This window comes from Lathamus discolor, chromosome 3 (assembly GCF_037157495.1).
Source record: "Lathamus discolor isolate bLatDis1 chromosome 3, bLatDis1.hap1, whole genome shotgun sequence".
NCBI lineage: Eukaryota > Metazoa > Chordata > Aves > Psittaciformes > Psittacidae > Lathamus > Lathamus discolor.
In genome coordinates this window covers 144,320,618-144,344,601 of record NC_088886.1, presented here as the reverse complement: position 1 = coordinate 144,344,601, position 23,984 = coordinate 144,320,618, and the positions used below count along the sequence as shown (strand labels likewise).

At 39.9% G+C, this 23,984-nt stretch overlaps 1 protein-coding gene across 2 annotated transcripts in view; it reads left to right on the top strand.

Moving 5' to 3' along the window:
• GFRA1 (GDNF family receptor alpha 1) overlaps window positions 1-23,984 on the top strand; it is a 150,838-nt gene that overhangs the window by 61,852 nt on the left and 65,002 nt on the right. The gene's annotated exons all lie outside the window — the stretch shown is intronic.

Here is a 23,984-nt window from a genome sequence, read left to right as displayed (position 1 = left end):
AACAGCCCCAACTTTCTTAGCCTATCTTCATACGGGAGGTGCTCCAGTCCCCTGATCATCCTCGTGGCCTCCTCTGGACTTGTTCCAACAGTTCCATGTCCTTTTCATGTTGAGGACACCAGAACTACAGATAAACACAGAATTAAAATGTGACCTAATATGACAACTAAATCAAAATTGGATTACACATACCCATCAGACATTACCTATGGAGCATGTTTTCTCCTTGCAGCCTGATGACTTTAACTCAGAAGTGGCAGTGGGTGCCACTTTGTTCTAGAGGTACTACAAGGACATGCTTTTATAGGTCCTTTGGTGCATGAGAGAGCATGCAAAGAAATACACCACACCAAAGGAAGATGGATATGTATGTTAAATTTCCCATACACAGGAATTGTCCCTTCCAAACTGTATGCCTTTTTCTGTTTGTCCCCTTTCTGAAGACATTAACATAAAAGAAAGAAATCTGCTTGCAGATAAAAGCCCATAGGTATTCTTCTTGGGAACACCTTTTTACCAGATAAAAAATAGGCTTGTAGAGATTCATGAAGTTTTAGATGCAAATGAAAATATGAATTTCTAGAAACACAAACTATATATGCTGCTGTTTTAAATGATGCTCTCCAACATACAGCTAGATTTTTCCAATAGACTATAACACCTCATTTACTCAAGTGTAAATCTTGCTTTATAATGACAATCAGTGTTACTCATTCCTGTGTTCCTGTGAACAGATGTAAACAGATCATTTTGGTTTTTAATTTGTCTTCTGTTTTCTCTGCCGTGTTAGAATTTAAAAGTAATAATTAAGCAAGGGTGTTGCACTGTCTTATTGGAACAGGCTGAGGGAAATAGCCTTAATTCCCAAGTTCCATGTTCAAACAAAATACTGATAAGTATGGTGGCGATAAAATGAATACCAGTTGTTTTTCCTACAAAAAAATGAGTTCAGCAGCATTCTCTGACTGCAGTTAGCCTTTAGGTCTACAAATAAACATCCCACATCTACTTCAGATGTAGACAAAATGCAGTTGACTAATTCTGCAGGCAGTTTATAAACATATTTTGATAGGTGTGTCCTTCTAAATCTTAAATCAAATGAGTGTCACACAGCATGACCTAACATAGCTCAAAGCAAGCTAGCACATGCAGAATTCACATATGTATTTGCAAGAGAAATTCAGTGTCTTTGTACCTTGTCTGCCACTCTCTATCTTTTCATCTTTGTCATAATGCTAAAGATGTTTGCAGTAGCAATCCGAAATACTTCACCAAAGTTGTTGGTGATCAAAGAGCTTTTGACCTTTCCAAAAATCTACTGAGGTTCACTTGTTTGTTTGTTTTAGGGGCTTTTAAATTCAATGTGAAGTGCACATATGCACAGATGAATAGAGGTTGAACCTTGAGGCCCTTTACTAATTCAGAGTTCCCACTAGCTTTGAATACCTTTAGAAGATGTTCTTTGGAGTAAAGATTTTCTTGAGTAAACTGAGACCTGGATCTTGCTAGTCCTCTGGAAATGAAGACTTTCTTTGTATATGTGAAGTGTTTTTCAAATACCACGTCACTAAAGTTCCAGACATTGTCCTTTGTGCCTCTTTCAGCCACTTGCTGGGCTGGAGTGTAGTTATCATGATGAGAATCTATAAAAACAATACATGGCTCTTTTTTTGGCCCAGGAGAGGCTATTGTACTAATACCTCTAGAACTGTGTCTGAGACTTTCAAACTCTTTGGCTGGTGTTAAGCTGCTTTTCTTTTGTGAACATCCCCTTTTGGCGGGCAGGGCATCTCTGTAAGCATCCCTGTGGGGTTACTGGTTCCTGTGGCTGTCAGTATCCAACACGCAGCTGTAAAACCTGCAGCCACTCCGCTATGTAAACAGCGTTGCATAGTGAGTTCAGAACACTTCAGTTTATAACCTTTCTTTGAAAACCAACCCCCTTAATGATACTTAAAAATGGTTTCCAGATGTGGCAGTTAAACAAACCCACCTCTTGGGAAATTAGCAGTGGGTTTTTTTCTTTATTCATTACTAAGTGCCCTCTGCCATTTTTCATGCTCTCCTTTCCATTGTTTCTCAATCTCTCTGTGTACTCCACATTACAGCAGAGACTGCTGTGTTTCGATACTTACATTCTCATGAGGTAATGGAAGAGCAGCATTATCAGCTTACTTACCATAGCAGCTGAACAATGTAAAGTCTCACTGCACTTAATCCTAGTTAAAAAATGTTCCTATGCAGCAGTACGTTGTTTCACGTTCCAGTGTATATCAGTGTGTATATATGTGGGTGTCTCCATATGCTGATGAATTTATGCACAGTAAGAACATGACCTGTTAAATGTACTTGTGGTAAAAATACCTATTTTTGACAAGTGATTTTTTTTTTCCCCCCTTTTCATTCCAAGTCAAGGATGGCTTAACCGAACAGTCTTAAAAATGAGTGGTGGCTATGTAACTATTTTGATCATGGATGGAAATACCTATATGTTGTGCCTGAGCTACAAAGTGGTTTGCTTTAGTTTTCAGAGCAGGCTTGTTTGAAAGACTGTTCGAGGAAGTTAACATGTGACAAGCTGAAATATTGAAAAACATTCCAAGGGTCTTTTAATAATACTACCATAGAACAGTGTTAGTGACAAATAGGAATCTGATTAACTTCTTATGAATTGTTGCAGGATCCAAAGGCACTGAAATAGTTTTCACAAATGCTAATGAACTATGAATATCTTTGTGCTATTGAGGCCACATTTTATTTATCAGGAATTAGATCTCTATGTCTCGAGTTTATTGGGGCACTGGCTGTTCCCTAGATGCTAGAGCTAATATATAAACAACTGCAGAGCAGACCTGATGCCACCAGACCTTTTGGCAAGGCATTGCTCTCTGCAGATGTTGCATTTTGGTTTCACAAACTTTTCCTATGTATGTATCCTTCCCTCGAGTTCTCTCACTACAAAGCACATGTGGAAGAATGTCATCTTACTGGAGGCCTGTTCTATTCAAACTGATTTCATCTGTTTTTTCAGACGCTGTCTTAGATGACATGCTGTTCTATGCAATGCAGCATAAAGCTGAATCTCATCGATCTCTGTTTTCTTTAATGTCCATCTTTTTTAATCTGTACTTCAGGGAACCACATTTTAATAATGAAAAACATCACTGTGTTTATCAAATTAATGTAGACAGTGACCTGGCCCTCTATTAACATTTGTAATATACTTAGGACTCAATTTAGACAAATTCATGTTACCTGCTTAGTAAATTAAGATCCTGTAAGAGGAGGATTAATCATTCATTGTTGTTATTGACATATGCCTTTCTGCTTTCAAAGAGAACATGTTAAAATAATAACTAATTAAAACAAGTATGCTTAAAAATACCATAAATCTATGGATGGCTAAATGCCTAGTGCTCCATACTCCTTTGAAATTTCTAAATGCACGGTAGCTTAAAGATAGTGCATGTGTATATATATATATATTTATTTTAAACTGTACAGTGGTCATTGATTTTTAACCCATTTAGAATTATAACTCTTACAGCAAAATAGACTTAAAGTAGTCTTTGTCACGCTGCATAATGTTGTGTATTGGTTTACGGTTTATGGATCCTACTTTTGCCACTGGCAAGTGAAGTGTTCAGCCTTCTTGAGTTTGTTTCCTGAAAAAACTGTCATGGCTATTGTAAGAAGAAAAGACTTAACGGATAAAAGCTGGTTTAAACTGACCACGTTTGAACAAAATTAACCTTGGCTTCCTCTGTAAATGTTACTGGGAAGTCTATCAGACTGGGAACACGGCTTTGATGAATCACAAACTGGATGAAACTGTTTCAGATTTGCCTGGGACATCATTCAAGACTGATTGGGATTCCTTCCATAAAATGCATGGAAAGATTTCTCAACAGTGCATAACGGTACCTTAAAAGATTTATTAGAATTTGGATTTTGGGACCCACAAAAGAATTATTCTTGGGGACAATGCCTAGGTCCGTTTATTTGCAGTGTTAACTAAGATGCTTGGATATATCAAAGTTTTGTATGGTGATATGATTTAGAAATTATTGCAGGATCCAAGATTTCTGCTCGAGGTATCTCTTGAATCCCTTGTGAATACAGATTTCACATTTCATGTGAATACAGATTTCACATTTCATCTGACCAAAACATGAATACTTTTTCTGTGCCTAGAGTCCATAGCTATAAATTGAAACTCTGGTGTTGCCCCTCTGAGATATCCGAGGATAAATGATAAATTCATTAATATTTTGTTGTAGTAGGAATAAATATATAACAATTAAAGGTACAGAATTAAGCAAACATCACATATAAACATCTATGTTTAGATCTATTGATTTCAACTGTGATTTGCCCGTTTCAAATCAACTACAAACCAGATTTTGCAATAATCCATAATGAAATCTCTTCTTCAACTGGCTGGATTTCATCAGTCCTTCTTGCTGTTGTCAGTAGTTTGAGTCAAGAGTTTATTTGATTTTACTTTAAACAACTGTGGATAACAGGACAAAATAATCCCACTGGAAGATTCCAAACTCTGTGCCCTCATGCTGAAACCCAACAGCATTTCAGAGATGCTCTGTGGGGCAAGCAGAAAGGTTGTCTAGCATGCCAAGCAGCTAGACAAGTGCAGGATAGCTCTCAAATATTTAGTGTACTGACATGATGTGATCTGAATTGGTTTAAACTGACACATTTCTTTCACACTGTGGTTTGAGGTGACTGAGTTTATAGAAGTCTTGATTTATGTCTGTGTGTGCTTGCTGAAGACAAAGTGTAGTAGGCCCCCTCTCTGCCCCAGAAAGAAAACATTTGCATAGATGTGTATGAATAGATCTGCTCTTCCTCCATTCCTCACTGCCTTCTGGGGCATCTTCTGCACCCCTGTTGGCTCCATGCTTCCCCTCTGTTTCTATTAATGCTCTCTGCCATCCTCAGTAACGGGGAAAATCTAATTCTTTGCATCCAGTTATTTTTTAAAAACTCTGAAAATATGGTTTCTTTGGGTTTGTAAGTTTTGTGCATCCTTTAGGTCTTCTTATCCTTTATCAGACCACTCTCAAGCCCTTCATCTTTATCCTTAAACCTCAATTGCTCTCACTCACTCCTACATACATATTCTTCCGAAACTGCCTCTCCCCATGTTACTGCATCTTTCTGTTTTGCTTTTCATCTTGTTCTTTTGTATTCTACCTTCCCTAAGCTGCCTCCAAAATCTTCGTTTTCATCCTTGAAACTCTTGTGCCTTGCCTTGCTTGTCATTTTCTGTTTGTATCTCCAAGGCAAAAAACTGTATGATTACTAAAAATCTGTGTTAAAAAAGGGACTTGCGTGTATAATTATATTAATGAAAAGAAGTGGGTTTTTTTTATAGTAGATTCAGAAGTTGGTTTTTGTTTTCTAAGCAATCCAGATGTTCTATAACCAGACAAAGTGTTGCAACTCATGCTCAATTTCTGAGTTAAAACTGGTTGGAGACAAGAAGAATGGTGTGAGATTTTAAAGAAAAACACAAGGTATTCAGAGAAAAACATTTGAGAAATTCTTAGCAAAATGAAGAAAATATTTCACATCTGTAACTTCCCTAATGACCTGTAATTTCATTCTCCTGAATTGTGGCCCCATTACATTAATCAAATTGACATTGTCGTGATATATTACACTCATTAAAAGGGTGATTCTTTTATTCTAGTTAGTTCACAATTTGGTATCCATGCTATATATCTAGTGACAGTGCTGTACAGAAAACTGTAATTTTGTGGGGTGTTTTGTTTTGCCTTTTGGCTGAGGCAAACCAGCTTTTGTTAAGATTTGGCATTAATATCATACTCTATTGTCTCAACAGCTAAATGGAACAATTTTTTGAATAAGACATATATAACAATGCATACTGCAAAGGGTTTAAAATGTATGGAATAGCACTAGATCAAGCACCATTTTGTTTTATTGTCTGTTGCTTGCTTTCAGCTATTGTGCTGGAAAACGATTTGAATAAATGTTTCTTTCTTTCTTTCTTTCTATGGGCCAGATTCGTAAACCAAAGTTGATCTTTATAGCCATTTGTTTTTACCAGCTCAATAAAGCTGGATAGATCTGTCCCAGTGAGTAATTCAAATATGTATCCAGGATGATTACTGTGCTGTGTGATATCCATGCCATTGTACATTCAGGCAGCCAAGTTTTAACATTTTCACAGGGCACTATCTCAATTGTTTTTGAATTGAGAAATTTAGCTCATTTATTGCTTTCAAAGCAGCAGATTTCTCCATTTCTTGTTATATTTCTGTGACTGAAAACATGACTTAATAAATATAGTATTGAAAATTAGCAGTGATTAGGGCAAGATTTTAGATGCTTTTCTGGTAATGTTTTTGTCCAAGTTTCTTTTGAAGTATAAAGAGTACAGTCATAATGTGCAGCTATAGAGAAATCGCTCTGTTCAGCCTGTTGTGACTTATGGATGTGCTAGGAATTTAAGAATAAGGATTTCTGCAGTGAATCGGAACAGATGTCCATCTATCCCTGTCTGACAGCAGCCAATAACAGCTGCTTTCCAGGAGATTTTAGTACCTTCTTCCTTTCCATTAAGCTCCACTGTAGCAAGATAGTTGTGTATGTGGTGTGGTATCAATTAATTTGCTATTAGTGCAGGTAAAGGCAAGGCAGAAAATGGTAATCAAATCTAAACTTTGAATTCTGCTTATGAATGAAGTATTTGTGTTTGAGTAGGGATGCTGGAACAGACTTTTTCCCCAACTTAATATATAGATTTATAGTATGCAGTATTTATGCAGGGAAAGAATAAATATCATCCTCATTTTTTCTGTGTGATGCTTAAAGAGCTGTGGATTAGATTTCTTGTTCTCTGTTGGTCTCTTCTGAAAATGGGAGAAGGCTATGAAATGAGACAGAATTTGACATCTTTCAGTGAAGCAACAAAGTTACCTGGGATTTTTGAATCTAATTGTAAGCAAAGAATATAATTCATTGTATACTTCAATTGCAGTGAGCATTTTACCCTCAAAATTTATGGGAAACTCTTAGACAGGAAGTTTACAATAAGCATACACCGTCGCTGCACACTGATGCTGATGTGTTGAAAGCGATTTCTTCAGAAGGTATTATCTTCTGTCACTCTTTGTGAGAATGATGGAGATGATCCTCATATGAATCATGTTTATTACATAATGTTCAAGAACCATTTGGGAATGAGATGCCATTCTGCCAGGCTGTACGCAAACATGGAATGCAAGATAAACCCTCTCCTGATGAACTTATGAAGTAAATCACTGCGATAGGCAGAGGGACAAAGCATGCGAGCAGTGAAGAGTGTTATAACTGCAAACACTATTTTAGTTCTATGATTGACTGATTTAGATTTACTAAACCTGCACGTTAGTGAAGACTTGTTTTTTCTCTCTTAAATGTCCACTATAAATATGTTTAATCAAGGAAAGGGAACTGGAATGAAAAGACAAGTGTGTCTGACATTGATAGAAATCCTGTTTGGACAAATTGTCCAGGAACACTTCATCCATGTAAAAATATGATCCTTGTAAGACTGCCAAGCTTATCGAGGCCTAGGGTGATCTGATGAGTAAATGCTGGTCATGCCTGGAGGCAGCTTTAGCTTCTGAACTCAATTCTTCAAAAAATGTTAAACAGTTTTACAGAAGAGCATGTTTGTCATTAGCCTGTCAAGGCCATTTCCTCCTTGTTTTCTTAGTGCCCTTTTCAACAACTGTATATCCCTTTCTGTACATGTCAGCTGCCCTAGATGTGTACAGATGGCAGAAGTGCTAGTTCTGGTTTGCTTTCTGCCATTCGGGAGGTAGCTCTGCCACCTTACAGGATGTATATGCAGCCCTTTAAAAGGCAGGTCATTAGTAGCCTTTTGTACTAGTCTGTTGTGGTTGGTACACCGCCACTAATCACAGAATCACAGAATCCCAAGGGTTGGAAGGGACCTCAAAAGATCATCTAGTCCAACCCCCCTGCAAGAGCAGGGTAACCTACAGTACATCACACAGGAACTTGTCCAGGCGGGCCTTGAATATCTCCAGTGTAGGAGACTCCACAACCCCCCTGGGCAACCTGTTCCAGTGCTCTGTCACTCTTACAGTAAAGAAGTTCTTCCTGATGTTAACGTGGAACTTCCTATGTGCCAGTTTACACCCATTGCCCCTTGTCCTATCACTGGATATCACTGAAAAAAGCCTAGCTCCATCATCCTGACACCTACCCTTTACATATTTGTAAACATTGATGAGGTCACCCCTCAGTCTCCTCTTTTGCAAGCTAAAGAGACCCAGCTCCCTCAGCCTCTCCTCATAAGGGAGATGTTCCACTCCCTTAATCATCTTTGTGGCTCTGCGCTGGACTCCTTCAAGCAATTCCCTGTCCTTCTTGAACAGAGGGGCCCAGAACTGGACGCAATATTCCAGATGCGGCCTCACCAAGGCTGAGTAGAGGGGGAGGAGAACCTCTCTTGACCTACTAACCACTCCCTTTCTAATGCACCCTAAGATGCCATTTGCCTTCTTGGCCACAAGAGCACATTGCTGGCTCATGGTCATCCTCCTATCCACCAGGACCCCCAGGTCCCTTTCCCCTTCACTACTTTCCAGCAGGTCAACCCCCAACCTGTCCTGGTACATGGGGTTGTTCTTCCCCAGATGCAAGACTCTACACTTGCCCTTGTTAAATTTCATCAAGTTTCTCCCCGCCCAACTCTCCAGCCTGTCCAGGTCTCGCTGAATGGCAGCACAGTCCTCTGGTGTGTCAGCCACTCCTCCCAGTTTTGTGTCATCAGCGAACTTGCTGAGGGTGCACTCAGTTCCCTCATCCAGGTCATTGATGAAAATATTAAACATGGTTACTCCTAGTAGGTTACAGCACTGTGGCCACCTTAACGAGATATGCCATCCTGATGTCTGGATGAAAATATATAGCAGTTGAAGATACTCTTACATTCATGTGAGAACAGACCAGAGTCTTCTTCAAGAGCAGTTCTAGGTTATTAGAAAGGCTAATCCTTTCACTGCAGGTTCTCTACCTTCCGTGCTGATTTGCTGTCAGCCGTTAACATATGCAAATCCCCAAAATACTTGGTGCAACTTGAAGGCATCTGCTTTCCTTCTAGACATACCAGGCACAGGTGAACATTTTGTTCACCACAACTTCTGGAAAACCTTACTGTACTTACTTCAGTGCAAACATGTCTTCATTCTGTAGGATACCTTGATGTTTGAATTTGCACATGATTTAACATCCCTTCAGCATTCGTATTTTCTTTGATCCCCCTGCTTATTAAAAAATGCAAATCTAAATTGTATCTTATTAATGTGCTTCTTTGTGCTAAAGCTGTGGGGGGTTAAAATCCCAGCTTTGGTAACATATTTGGATTCGTAATGTGCAGACTGCAAAGAGAGCTATGCTTTCTGCAGGCCATATTTTCTAATCAAGTGTTATGAAAAAGATTTTTATTGTGCTTCTGTTGCTCTCCTGGAATTTGCAGAAATCAAAAGAGTAATGACTTCATTGTTATACAAAAAATATTTTCAACCATGGATAAAGATCCTTAATACTTTGCTGCAATTTCCCAAAGATGACAATGAGGAAGCTTGGATGAAGATTCAGAAAAATAAGTACTTTAGTTGGTTGATTTGAAGTAAATAGTAATTTTTTTGTCATGTACCTAGGGCCTGGGTTTTGTAGTAGTAAACAGTGGTCACTGGTTTTTCCAGTTAAATATAGTAGCTTTTAGGTACTGAGTACATCCTTTCACTACAAAAAAAAAAAAAAAAAAAAAAAAAGCGCAAATGCTGTAAAATTACTGATGCATTTAAGGCCATTAAACTGCTTCTTGCATTTCCTTTTTGAACAACTTGACCTATCTCTTTGCCCTGGTAAAAGCTTTCTCTGCATGTTTAATGGCTTTTTTCTTAGTGTTACTACTTGTTTTCCGGATTGCTTCTTGCGCATTTGCTTAACTTGTTGGGAATTTGGGTGGGTCATTGTGACTTCAGATTCTGCATTGCATAAAAGTATTGTAGGAAAATGTAAAGCACCTGTGAGGTTTCTTAAAAGAAAGGAGGAAAATGTTAAACTTTATTTGGATCTAATGCCATGTTACTTCTTCACAACTTACTTTGCAGAGAGCTTTAAATAAAAATTGAGCTGATGATTAATGTGTTGTATAGAAATACTTGGATGAAGACAAACTAGAAAAATTGACTAATTTTTTTACAGAAAGACAAAAATTATCTTAGAATTATTATTAGGAAACAAAATAGGGAATTTTTATGTTGAAGAAGCTAATCCTTGTAGTGTTTCTGCAGTAGTTGCAATTTTACGTCATGCAGATCCATGGTAAACCTTTTGTTATAATATACTATGCTTTTAGTTTCTCCTTCCTGCTCTTGGTGCTTCGGAAGACTGAGAGATCCTGCTATGGAATCGAGATGGCGTGGTCTACCCCAGTGTGGGATGAGCAGCTTGTTATTGAGCTTGTTCTAAGCTTTTGGAAACTCAGAGGAAAAGGGCCATTCTAGCATAGTAGTAACTCCATCCCAACACTTTGATTTGCATTGAAAAGAAATACCGATTAGCTTTCTGTAGTTTTGCATGTGGGGGATCATCTGACAGCTGTGGCCCTCATCGAAAGGCTATAGATTACATTTGATTTGATGCGGTATTCCTCTTTTCAGCTCCCTACAGCTCCTGGGCTAAATGCTGAGCAGGCTGACACGTCTTCCAGGAGCCCTTCAGAAACAGAAACTGATGCTCCTGGCACTGTTCCTTCATTAGCTTCATGCAATTTTATAGATGAATAAGAGATGCTAACAGAGTGGGTTTGGAGATCCCCAGGCTTTGACTGACTGACAGCTCTGTGGGGATAGGGCTTTAGGGTGCTGATTAGTTGCTCTAGTCCAGTTGTTTTCACTGCTTTCCTGAACAGATAAAAGAGGGCTTATTATCTATAAGGCTCAACAAATCACCTAGGTTTTTTGAGGATGGATGCTGTGAGAAAGTCCTTTGCTGGATTGAGTACAAAATGCATGTTGTGGAAGCCCTTGACTTGTTGTATCCACAGCCATGTAGCGCTGGGGATGGTGATTCAGGTGCTTTCTTTGCTGTGGACAGTAAGTGATCTTATTTGTGTTGCTGTTCTTCCCCTTGTTAAGATTTCATCTGGGTTTGCTGTGTTTCTTTAACTATATCACATTCTTTATAGCAGTAGCTTTAGCCACTGTTGTCCTAGCTCAAATAGTTTGCTTGTATGTTGACCATAAGAGAGATTAAGAGATATTTCATCTTCCTGCTCAGGAAAATAAGAGGAAGAGTGAGGAGTTTCATGCATTTGAGATTCAAGAGGTCCTTATTTTATTCATCCTGGTGTTTGCATACAAGTGTAAGAGGGTAATGGGGCAAATGGTGGTGGATAGGCTATCCTAACCTGGTGGGTTTGTGATCTCTTTTGAATAAGGACACTTTGCTCATAGCTTGGGGTTTTGGAGCTTCAGAGATGTGAGTGCGCATTGAAAGATCCTGGTTTGGCCATAGGTAGCTGTAGTTAATTTGGATAGAAAGGCTATCCATTTATGTGTTCAGTTATCAGTGAAATGAGTAAAAATATTTTGGCCAACTTTGTTCTGTTTCAGAGTCTGATTTGTACGAAGTAGTTCTCTAGGCCACTATGTTGAGACAAAGTCACCAGAAATCTGTTTTAGCTTCTCACTTGGGGTGAAAGTTTGTTTTCCTTCTCTAGAACAGCAAAAAAGCCCAACCAAGGACTACCAATATCTTAGGCCTCACTTCCTGCATCAATTTATTCCTTGGTGATCTGTATGATGGGAGGTGAAAAGGCACATTTTGGACTATGAGAACTACTGTTCTGTACTGATAAAAGATCATCTAAAAAGGATTCATAGAATCATAGAATAGTTAGGGTTGGGAAGGACCTTAAGATCATCCAGTTCCACCCCTCCTGCCGTGGGCAGGGACATCTCACACTAAACCATCCCACCCAAGGCTTCATCCAACCTGGCCTTGAACACCGCCAGGGATGGAGCACTCAGAACCTCCCTGGGCAACCAATTCCAGTGCCTCACCACCCTAACAGGAAAGAATTTCCTCCTTATATCCAATCTAAACTTCCCCTGTTTAAGTCTGAACCCGTTACCCCTTGTCCTGTCACTACAGTCCCTGATGAAGAGTCCCTCCCCAGCATCCCTATAGGCCCCCTTCAGGTACTGGAAGGCTGCTATGAGGTCTCCACGCAGCCTTCTCTTCTCCAGGCTGAACAGCCCCAGCTTCCTCAGCCTGTCTTCATACGGGAGGTGCTCCAGTCCCCTGATCATCCTCGTGGCCTCCTCTGGACTTGTTCCAGCAGTTCCATGTCCTTTTTATGTTGAGGACACCAGAACTGCACACAATACTCCAGGTGAGGTCTCACAAGAGCAGAGGGGCAGGATCACCTCCTTCGACCTGCTGGTCACGCTCCTTTTGATGCAGCCCAGGATACGGTTGCCTTTCTGGGCTGTGAGTGCACGCTGCCGGCTCATGTTCATTTTCTCATCGACCAGCACCCCCAAGTCCTTCTCCGCAGGGCCGCTCTGAATCTCTTCTTTGCCCAGTCTGTAGCTGTGCCTGGGATTGCTCTGACCCAGGTGTAGGACCTTGCACTTGTCGTGGTTGAACTTCATAAGGTTGGCATCAGCCCACCTCACAAGCGTGTCAAGGTCCCTCTGGATGGCATCCCTTCCCTCCAGCGTATCAACTGGACCACACAGCTTGGTGTCATCAGCAAACTTGCTGAGGACGCACTCAATCCCACTGTCCATGTCAGCGATGAAGATGTTAAACAAGACCGGTCCCAACACCGATCCCTGAGGGACACCACTCGTTACCGGTCTCCAGCCGGACATCGAGCCATTGACCACAACTCTTTGTGTGTGGCCATCCAGCCAGTTCTTTATCCACTGAGTGGTCCATCCATCAAATTGATATCTCTCCAATTTAGAGAGAAGGATGTCGTGCGACACAGTGTCAAAGGCTTTGCACAAGTCCAGGTAGATGACATCAACTGCTTTACCCTTATCCATCAATTCTGTAGCCGCATCTTAGAAGGCCGCCAAATTGGTCAGGCAGGATTTCCCCTTACAGAATCACAGAATCACAGAATCACAGAATCCCAAGGGTTGGAAGGGACCTAAAAAGATCATCTAGTCCAACCCCCCTGCAAGAGCAGGGTAACCTACAGTACATCACACAGGAACTTGTCCAGGCGGGCCTTGAATATCTCCAGTGTAGGAGACTCCACAACCCCCCTGGGCAACCTGTTCCAGTGCTCTGTCACTCTTACAGTAAAGAAGTTCTTCCTGATGTTAACGTGGAACTTCCTATGCTCCAGTTTACACCCATTGCCCCTTGTCCTATCACTGGATATCACTGAAAAAAGCCTAGCTCCATCATCCTAACACCTACCCTTTACATATTTGTAAACATTGATGAGGTCACCCCTCAGTCTCCTCTTCTCCAAGCTAAAGAGACCCAGCTCCCTCAGCCTCTCCTCATAAGGGAGATGTTCCACTCCCTTAATCATCTTTGTGGCTCTGCGCTGGACTCCTTCAAGCAATTCCCTGTCCTTCTTGAACAGAGGGGCCCAGAACTGGACGCAATATTCCAGATGCGGCCTCACCAAGGCTGAGTAGAGGGGGAGGAGAACCTCTCTTGACCTACTAACCACTCCCTTTCTAATGCACCCTAAGATGCCATTTGCCTTCTTGGCCACAAGAGCACATTGCTGGCTCATGGTCATCCTCCTATCCACCAGGACCCCCAGGTCCCTTTCCCGTTCACTACTTTCCAGCAGGTCAACCCCCAACCTGTACTGGTCCATGGGGTTGTTCTTCCCCAGATGCAAGACTCTACACTTGCCCTTGTTAAATTTCATCAAGTTTCTCCCCGCCCAACTCTCCAGCCTGTCCAGGTCTCGCTGAATGGCAGCACAGTCCTCTGGTGTGTCAGCCACTCCTCCCAGTTTTGTGTCATCAGCAAACTTGCTGAGGGTGCACTCAGTTCCCTCATCCAGGTCATTGATGAAAATGCTGGCTGTCACCAAGCACCTTGTTGTTTTTCATGTGCCTTAGCATGCCATCCAGGAGAATGTGCTCCAAGATTTTACCAGGCACAGAGGTGAGACTGACTGGTCTGTAATTCCCTGGGTCTTCCATTTTCCCCTTCTTGAAAATGGGGGTTATATTTCCCTTTTTACAGTCATCGGGAACTTCACCTGACTGCCATGACTTTTCAAATACGATGGCCAGTGGCTTCGCAACTTCATTTGCCAGCTCCTTCAGGACCCATGGATGGATTCCATCAGGTCCCACGAACTTGTGCGTGTTCAGATTTTGAAGATGGTCTCGAACCAGATCCTCTCCTACAGTGGGCCCAAGGTCTTCATTCTCACAGTCCTTGTGTCTACTTTGTAAGACCTGGGTGGTGCAGTCAGAGCCTTTGCCAGTGAAGACCGAGGCGAAGAAGTCATTCAGAACCTCAGCCTTCTCCAAATCCTGTGTACTCAGTTCTCCCGAAAGCTTCCTCAGGGGGGCTATTTTGTCCCTAGTCTGTTTTTTTGTTTGCTACGTACCTGTAGAATCCCTTCCTGTTATCCTTAACATCCCTGGCTAGGTTTAATTCTAACTGGGCCTTAGCCTTCCTAACCTAGTCCCTAGCTTCCTGGACAACATCCCTGTACTCTACCCAGGCCGCCTGTCCTTGCTTCCATTTTTTATAAGCCTCTTTTTTCCTTTGAATTTTCCTCAGCAGCTCCTTATCCATCCAAGGAGGTCTCCTGGCCCTCCTGTTGCACTTCCTTCTAGTTGGGATGCAGCACTCCTGAGCTTGTAGCAACATAACTTGGCTAGCAGTTTCTAAAGTCAGTTTAAAGATGTTTGACCTGTTACATATGGTCTGTTATCACAAAAAAGAAAAAAGTTAAAGATATGTGTTTTGGTTTTAGCTCAGTTTAGCTAAATTGTGTCTTGAATAAAAATAAACACATTAGAAATGTTACCTTTTTTTTTCTTTCTGATGGCCCGAAAATGCTCCAGAAGCCTGGTGAAATTCATTTTATAGTACTTAACCAAGCTGTAGCTGTCCCTATACCATTAGCAATTATCTTTGAGAACTCATGAAAGATAGAGATCCCAGAGGGCCGGAAAAGGACTAACATAGTGCCTATCCTATTAAAAAAAGAGATATATATATACATACATGCCATCAATGAAATAAACCTAGGAAAAAGGCCAGGGAATTACGATCCAGTTCCCAAACTCTGTGCTTAGAAGGATTATAGAATAGGGTATTAAAAAATTGATTTAAAAGCATCTAGGGGATGTAAGGTGATAAGGAGGGTCAGTGTGGATTCATTAAGAACAAGTGTCAAAGTAATCTAATATCCTTGGTGACAGGGTAATTGTCAATTGGTCTGAATTGTAGTATGTGATGTTTAGGTTAGATATTAGGGAAAAGAAATCTAACTTTAAGGATAGCAAGGCACTGTACGTAGTACCCTGGGGGCTGTAGCATCCCCTTCACTGGGAGATACAGACATTTGCAGAGGATGGACTCAGTTTGGCTTGCTACAGGAGGATGAACTACATAGCCATTAGAGTTCCTTCTGCCTTGATTTGCTCTGATATTGAAAAGATATCACAGCACCATACAGGTGTTGAACTGCTTGATATAATACTTAACAATGGGGCTTTCCTGAATTTATTCATTAGTGTTTGCAGTAGGAAGGCACAATGTGCTTTTTCATGCCATTTTCCATGCAAAATATCAGAGGTTCTCACGCATTTTCATGCATTGTTTGAATGTACACTGTAGTCTTGGGTAAATAACTTTGATCTACAAGCAGTGTTTCATGTTCATATACTTCTGTGATGGATCCCCACATGCAGGCCAGGGTATTATTTTCAGGTATTTCTTTAAATTGAAAAATCTCTGTGTCCTTATGGAGCCTGTTGGGTGTCATCGAGATGATTGTGACTGTAAGAGCTCTGGCTATATGGATCAGATTACAAGATCATTTACTGGTTTAATCCATTTTTAACTGGATTTAAAAGAACAAAAAAAGAAAAAAACAAAAAAAACCCCACCTCTGTACTGTACATTTCATTTTGTCCAATATATGAGAAGAGGCCCCAAAGTACAAAACTACTCTGTCACAGATTCCTGCAGATGGGAGTTTTGCTCTTGCATCCTTTCTTTTTATGTGTTAAAACCCATTAACTTTATCCATTGTATGAAGCTAAAATATAAACCCAAGTTTTGCTTTAATCTTTCACTCTTACAGTTATTTCATCTCTCTTAGAAAATAATGGGTGAATGCACCCCATTTGGCTTAAAGCAACAGATCTATATCCAGTTAATTTGCTGATAAATATGGGCTTCTGCTATTGATGTTTCTTGATCCACACAAAGTGGTTATATTAATACTGAAACATTATTAATCAATAGGTAGCTCTTTAAAAATACATCACTAAGACTAGCCAATTATGTTTAAGTATATATCAAAGGCGGCAGAGCAATTTGACTTGTGCTCATGGTCCATTAGAGAGTTCCAAACATTTTAATTATAAATATATTTTTATCTGCGGTGAAACATACAAAGCAAATTTCCATTTTTCATTCTGGCCTCAAAAAATTAAAAATCCCAAACTGATTCTTCAGGTTTTCAGTTGGTTTTTTTTTTCATTCAGGAAAGGACAAAAATATGCTTGAGTTCAGCTTAGTCTCCTGAATTACAGCTAAATAAACTGCGTGTTAGCTTATGCTGGTTTTAAGATAGCCTGGTCTGTGAGATCACAGAAGTTACAAAACACAGATCGTGTCACTGAAGTGTATAGTTCAATTTAGTTTTATAACATCAATTAAGTATTGGATTTCAGTGAAATTGCATTATTTCCCCGTCTACCAAAGGAAAATCTGACCAAAGCATACAGTCTACGTGTAAATTCTCGAAAACATGTGCTTTATTCAAAGAACATAGGCTATAATTTTGGGAAGCATACAGTGTATTTCTTACACCTTGCTGAAAGTTTAAATACCTGTTTGAAATATAAAACCTACTCTGGACTATTTATGGAGTTGCTACTGATGCTTCTGCTTTAGGAAAGGAGTGTGTTGGCTGAAGTAAAGTATTGCATTGTGTTTTACAATCAGAAAGAAACTGTATATTTTCCTTTCAGATTATCATGCCATTCTTCATATAGAATTTCCTTCTTTAAGTAGACTATTTCCCCCCTGGCTCATGTCCCTCAACAATTACCCAGCATAAGCAATCTGTGGAGACTAGCATGAGGTGAGCTGATTGTCATTCAATGCCTGTGAAATCTTTAGGTGAACATTAGTCACTCTTTTAGACATGTTAGCTTGAAGTGGAAGCAGTCAATTATAGAGTAGAGGCTTTATGGCTACATTATTACCATCATACTATTAGGTTTTCGGCAGTAGCATTCTGTTTGATCGATCCGTGCCAAGACATTGATGGATAGTTTTGTTCTTCAAACGTCGTATATGTGGGACTTTTGTACTTTATTTGTTTATTGGTGCACTACTGTACTGTGGATATCTTTCCTTTCTACATTATTCTAGCTTTAACAGTTAATCATAATTCATTTTATTTGAAGTTTTGGTGTTGATTTCAATAGTGTTCTTAATCTTTTTTACACTCTTGAATTACAGTGGAAACTATACTATTGTATTGGTTGTGTGCTTAATCGGACGTGTGTAAGTTTCACAGTTGTACAGGGCCTTGGAGAGCAAGAGTTGTTGCTGATTGAGCAATGCATGTGCATGGTGGTATCCAATGTATAGTGAGTTCTGAGATTCTGTTCTCTCCTCGGGGCTTCTATGTGTTGTGCTTGTTTGGGTGCTTGGGCTTTTTGTTATCTTATGTCTTTCTCATACATCACAATAATTTTAGAACATCAGTAGCTTCAAGATGTAGGTTTAGTTTAGGTCCCAGGCTTAATCTGAATACCATATTTTAACTAAATATGTGCATTTGTAAATATATTCAAAAGTAAAAATACTGCTGTTGACACTAATCAGTAGTTACATAGGCAAACTCTGTTTTGGATTTGATGGGTATGGAGAAGCGTGTAAATACGAAGAGCAGATATACATAGGGTGCTGTTAAATCTCTTATTACCAACAGGAATGAGAAGAAACTCCTCATCAGCCTGTTTGTGAGGGGCACTCATTCCAAGTACCGCCAGGATTTTCCTAAGTGTTGCAATCCATTCTCCAAGAAAACGGGTAGAGAAAAATGGGAAACTGAAGCTCACCAAAGTTTTCTGCACAATTTGTTAAACGTCGGGGCTTCCAGGCAGAAATTAACAATAAAAAGGCTCTGAACCCATTTCACATCCATGGCTTCAGTGACACAGAATGTCAGAGCAAGTGCCATAAACTAGAGCTATGTTTATGCAAGCAAGTTCAGGCAGCTGTAGTCTTCCTATTACCACATCATATAGTGATCAGTGGGCTGTGTTATGTGCCAAAGAAATGGCTCTACCACTGTGCAGCTATCTGCAGCGCTGTACTGGCTGCACCTGCAATGAAGAGAATGTGATTAATATTGTTAACACCAGTGAATTAGTATTTCAAAACCATCCATTTAGGTCAATACTGCACAAGTGTCTCAGCACGATGTGAGTTGGAAAGTCTGATGGTCTGAATTCCCAGCAGCAGTAACACTTTTTACTTGAGCAGGAGTGCTAACATTGGAAAAAAAGTAATAATAGTGATTTGAGTATGTGTTCTAGTTCTGATTACAGGAGCATTATCCACTCTTAGTTCATCTCTTATCCATGTTCCTCCAATGTCTCTTGGACAGTGTTGCTAGTGCTACATAAATGTAATTCTCCACTCCAGAACTGGCTGCAATTCAGTAGTGTGCATATGTGTGAAGTGACTCTGAATAAAACAAGACTGTTTAAATGTAAATAATGTTGTCATTTTACTTAGTGAAGATCACTTCTAACTAATTAGGAGGATATTCATTTTACTTTAGTGTTTGAACATGAAAATAATTAATTTTAGTATAACACTGGCCTTCTCTTTCAGTTGTTTTCACTTCTACGTATGTGTGCATTCATGTATTTGTAAACATGTACATTAAACAAAAATCAGAGTGATCCATATATATTTTAGCGTTAAAAAGGGAGCCAAGGAGGGTGTAAACTGATGCCCAGTTCATGATAGCACTTAGTCAAATGCTTAGTTGATCTAAACATGTTTAGAGCACAGGCTACGTTGGAGCATAAAACCTGGATCCAGAGTTTGTCAAAGCAAATGGAAGTCAAACTGTTGTGTTCTGTGGGCTTCAGACTGGACACTAAATAACTGACAGCTGGGGCATAGGGGCAGCACCTCTAAAAAAAGAGACATGAGTGCTCTGTAGTTAGCTGAAATCAAAATAATTTGATTTCCTGCTTACCTGTTTTTGGTTGGGGTTTTTTTTGTTTTTTTTTAGGAAGAACTAAATTTTTACATTTGGAAAGAAAAAGAGAAGTTGGGACATTTATAAGTGACAGGTAAAGGCAAACCAGACTAGCTCAGGAAGAGGGATCAGCAGAGAACAGGGAAAAGACCAGAGCATGAAGACAAATCAGAAAGAAACTTTTATTGCCAAGTGTCATACATGGCATAAGTGGAAGTGAAAGGTAATTTAGAGTAGACAGTAGGTGGTGGTCTGATTATTAGTATGGTCTAATTTATCATATAACATAATGATCTCAAGTTAATAAACTCCCAGTTGCATGTAGGTAAGTGCTTACATCATAAACAGCTACCTTACCTTCATTCTGTACTGCTTTATCTCCTGAGCACACAGTAGGACTGTGACCATCATAATCTCTAAGTCAGTATCATATAATTTGCTTATTTCTGAAGTCTCCTATTTTTCTTGTTCTATAAAGTTCACCTGCCTCAATACACAATGTCCTTGATCATTGGCTTTTGAAGTCTCAGCAATGAGACTTAAGTTGAAGTGAGCATCATCACAGTGATTGCAGCTCTTACACGCTTCCTGAAGCTGATCTACAGCAGATCCATGAATAGACAAGAGGTACCAGAGTTCCCCTCTTCACGTTATGTTAAATTTATTTGTATTCAACAGGATTGCATTGGGACCAACTGATAGGGAAAAGAAGAGCAGCTGGTGGTGGATTAATGGAACGAGGCTCATATTGTTTGGTAGATAGGCCAGATAACTGCCCCAAATGGTTTTCACTAGCAGCAAGGAAAGGAGGGGGTGATTCAATGCCTCCGCAGCTGCTGTGACTTTTGCTGTTCTCTGGTTCTATTGCTCTCCCTGCTGCCATGATGACATCCTTCACCCCACCCCTACTGCTGCTGTCAATTAATAGAGCATCTGTCCCATTATTGTTGCTTTCTCTGTGATTGTATACCATTCTTTTACTTGTGCTAATGTACTTCTATCGTGACCATAGAGACATCTGTGTCTACCTGATAGGAGTTGCAGGAGAGCTTTAGAGAAGGCGGAGCTTTTGTCTTGTTAGGCTGGAGAGAGTCTCTTTCCCCATTCTCTGCTTTCAAATATCTCCTGCTTTATCCCATCAGCTGCTGTTGTCAGATTCAATTCACAATCACTTCTCCAGCCCCTGTCCTCTCTTGATTTTCCTTCTGAAAGAGTAATACTACAGAATAAGCAGGATAATTTTTCTACTAAGGTCTTAACAGACTTCGATTCTTTTTTCAGGTTATAACCATCAGGAGCAAGCTGCTGTCATAGATAAGCTAATATATACTCCTGCTGTAGAGAGTCAGTGCGTGTAAACCGTCCCTACCTACACTGGTATTGCTTGAGGCTGGAGTAAACTATGCTTCAGCAACTCTTGAATTAACAGGTTATGGCTGTCTGTAGCAATATCCTGAGTACAGCTCACATAGGAGCTCGTGGTCTATGAATTGTTTTGCTAATCTTCTTTTTTCCCTAATCTGAGAATAAAATTGTGTAGATACCTAGAAAACAAAATTTGTGAAGAAAGAATTAGTAGACTGGGGAGGACTAGCTTAAAGGAAGAGTGGAGAATGATGGTCTTCAAGAAATCAAAAAGCTATTGTTAAGAGAAAAGGAGTAAAATTAGGAAGGAAACAAGGAATTATGTTGCTGGAAGTAATAGATTAAATACCAGGAAAAGATTTTAATGGGATATATAGAGAATAATGGAATGCTCTTTGGAGAGGCTGTAGAGTTACTGAAAAACAGGTTAAGCATAGCTTAGGCAAATAATTAAGGTGTGAAGAGACCTTTGGAGATCATTGAGGTCTCATGCAAAGCAGAGTAGTAGTATGACTTCCACCCTGTAGTCCTGTCCAAGCTGGTTTTCCAGTTTGACTGCAAGGATTAATTTGGGTGACTACTCCAAAAGGCTTGTTAAAGTCAATGCAAAGTGACACTGTGCTCTTCCTCTGTCCACTGAACTAGTCATCTCCATGAAGGCAGTCAGACCTGACTGGATCTTGTTGAATCCATGCTGACTGCTTTTCATCACTTTCCTGTCCTTTATGTGCATGCATATGGCTCTAAGGAGGGCTTGCTCAATAATCATTGCTGTAGCTGAGGCTGTCCCACCTGTTAGTCTGTGTATCCTTCTGTTTGCCCTTCTTGAAGTTATTTGTGACATTTGCTTTGCTCCAGCCATCAATAAGTTCCCTGATTGCCAAGACCTATGAAAGGGAGATCAGCCTCACAGTGACATAGGCCAGATCCCTGAGCACTTCTGCATGCATGCCCTCTGCTCCCATGGACTTGGGTACACCTAAGACAGCATCAGTGAGGCTTTGTTCTGTCAATGGCTGGTCTTGCTGTGGGGTAGGAGCATGGATTACTTTACAAAATCCTTTCTAATCTTGTGATTTTAAGACCAAATATGAATGCTAGCTTTACCTTCTATGAGCTCTTGTCTGTCTAGAACTTCCTTCCTGCCTTGACAAGTTCTCATTCTGCTTTCTCTGCTCAAATCTAAATGCTGCAAGTTTTTGAAGGGCTTTGGCAAACTGAACTGCCCAGCTGAAGTTCCTTGGTTCCCTTACTGTGCAGTTACCCATCTGACGAGCCAAATGGACTTCTGAGGAAGAGTTGTTTTTTTTTTTTTAATTTTGTAAAAAAAGTTGCTCTGGGTCATATTCACATCTTACTAAAAAAAGTAGAATGAAATAAATCCTACACATTAATTTTTACTTATGCACCACTTGCTGAGCCTCTACTTGTGCTTTGTCCATGGACAAATTTCATGTGATGCCCCAGTTTGGACATACGGATTTACATTTTTTGTTTCTGCTGTTGGAGTTGTGTCCATTTGTATGTGCATTTATAGGTTAGGTTGAGGGCTTTCTCTGCCCTTTTCCTGTTCGGTCAGAAAGCATTCACGTTCCTACTTTTGACCTTTTTCTCTTTGGTTCACCTATTACTCTTTCTCTTGATGTTAAGGAAAAGTGTGGTTCTGTATGTGCAAAAGCACCACTTTGTTATTTTATATATTTAATATTAAATACATTAATATTTAAATAGCATTTTTAATATATTCTATTAAATAGAATTCTGTGTAATATAACTTCTGTTTCTCACATTTTAACAGTTTTATTATTTAATGAAATTAAAAAAGTAAACTAGAAAAATACAGTTTTATTGACAAAGCAATTCTTGGCATGTAGTTGAAATGCTAAACTACGTGTTGGAAAATTTCAAAATATTAAACCTCAAAACAGACCCTGTGTTTACATGTTATAACATTCATTATGGCTGAGACTGACATAGGACAAGATACAAAAAAGTGATGATCGTAAGGTTAATGTTCCACATAGTTGAAAATATATAGTTGGTTTATTAAAATGCTCTAAAATTCCTCGTTACTAGTTCGAAATCCTAGTTATAGTCTATTTTTCTCCTGAAAAATGTTTGGATGTTTGGCCTGAGTCTTCTGGAAAGTTCATTTCTTTTAAGTGTCTTTCTTCCTTCCATCAGACTACTCATCTGTCTCACACTGAGCTCAGGTATTGCCTTAAGTGAGATCAAAATACTTGGACTCTCATGCTTATTAATAAATACATTAGTAGCTACCTTGTAGAGTGAGACATGAAGTCATAGAATAGAATCATAGGATAGTTAGGGTGGGAAAGGACCTCAAGATCATCTAGTTCCAACCCCCCTGACATAGGCAGGGACACCTCAAACTAAACCATCCCACACAAGGCTTTATCCAACCTGGCCTTGAACACTGCCGGGGATGGAGCACTCACAACCTCCCTGGGCAACCAATTCCAGTGCCTCACCACCCTAACAGGAAAGAATTTCCTCCTTACATCCAATCTAAACTTCCCCTGTTTAAGTTTTAACCCGTTACCCCTTGTCCTGTCACTACAGTCCCTGACGAAGAGTCCCTCCCCAGCATCCCTATAGGCCCCCTTCAGATACTGGAAGGCTGCTATGAGGTCTCCACGCAGCCTTCTCTTCTCCAGGCTGAACAGCCCCAACTTCCTCAGCCTGTCTTCATACGGGAGGTGCCCCAGTCCCCTGATCATCCTCGTGGCCCTCCTCTGGACTTGTTCCAACAGTTCCATGTCCTTTTTATGTTGAGGACACCAGAACTGCACACAATAGTCAAATGTTATTGAAACATTATACGTACATACATACATGCTTATACAAATATGTGTGCATATATATGAGAAAGATCTAGGCCATTTTAAAGTAAGAGTACACTGTGCTGTCAGAGTGTATAACTGTAGAACTCCTCTGATTTTGGTGCACCAGTGTAAAGCAAAATCTTATGTTGAAGCTAGTGTGGTTATTAAAAATACTGTATCCAGAGCCAAGAACCTTTCCTTGTCCAAAATCTGGTTATTTCAGGTTTGGGTGTTGT